This window comes from Mandrillus leucophaeus, unplaced genomic scaffold (genome assembly GCF_000951045.1).
Source record: "Mandrillus leucophaeus isolate KB7577 unplaced genomic scaffold, Mleu.le_1.0 Scaffold107, whole genome shotgun sequence".
NCBI classification, from domain to species: Eukaryota; Metazoa; Chordata; class Mammalia; order Primates; family Cercopithecidae; genus Mandrillus; species Mandrillus leucophaeus.
Genome location: NW_012098876.1, coordinates 112,416 through 113,337, shown reverse-complemented (window position 1 = coordinate 113,337; position 922 = coordinate 112,416). Strand labels below are relative to the sequence as shown.

At 31.9% G+C, this 922-nt stretch overlaps 1 protein-coding gene across 4 annotated transcripts in view; it reads left to right on the top strand.

The window, feature by feature from the left end:
* CNOT10 (CCR4-NOT transcription complex, subunit 10) overlaps window positions 1–922 on the top strand; it is a 131,701-nt gene that overhangs the window by 38,532 nt on the left and 92,247 nt on the right. The window lies entirely within an intron of this gene.

The window sequence follows — 922 nt, the reverse complement described above, 5'->3', positions numbered from 1 at the left end:
TTTATAAAGTAGACTTTTTTTCTTTCTTTTTTTTTTTTTTTTTTTTTTTAGTGAATTACTCTCTGTACCAGAAAAGTGAGATCTTTTAAGTGAATAATATAATGTTTTTATTTCTTTCTGCCGTAAAGGCAGTTAATAATATAATTTTTTTTCTGTAACTTACCCAATTAATATGACTTATTTAGATCATTAACTATATCAAAAATCTTTCTATAAAGCTAGGAAAATAAGTATTATTACATATTCTTGCTTCTATTTAAAAAGTCTTATAAATCCCTTGATATTAATGGTAACATGAAAGTAAAAATTGTGACTGTCATTTAGGTTTATATCATCAGTATTTGATGGGGCAGGAGAAGGAAAATCACTTATTCAAGAAATGAGGATAAACTGTTGAAAATGTATGTTTTGCCTCAAGTTTAAAATGCAGACAATTAATATTTTTTTGGTTTGTTTTGTCTTGTTTTGTTTTGGATTCTATTCAGATACACACACAGAATACACATGCAAACATACTCAGATCCTCCCCTATTTACCCTTTCAGTTCACAGGAGCGATGGAAGATGGAGAAAGGCACTTTGTTCCTTATAATTCTCTTGTGGGTATTATTTCTCTTCTAAATTCCCATTTCTAATTCTGCTCGATTTTAGTGTTTTGTTTTCATTGTCATAGTTTCTCCTCAGAGGTCCACTAACACAACATGCAATGATCCCTCAAACTAAAAAGATAATATACTTTGAGAAATTTTTGCTTAGGATTTTCTTCATGTAGATATCAGTATTGACATTATCAATCTTTAAAATGGAGGCAGGAGCTGGAAGCGGTGGCTCATGCCTGTAATTCTAATGCTTTGGGAGACCAAGGCAGGAGGACCAGGAGTTCGAGGCTACAGTGAATCATGATCATGCCACTGCACTCCAGC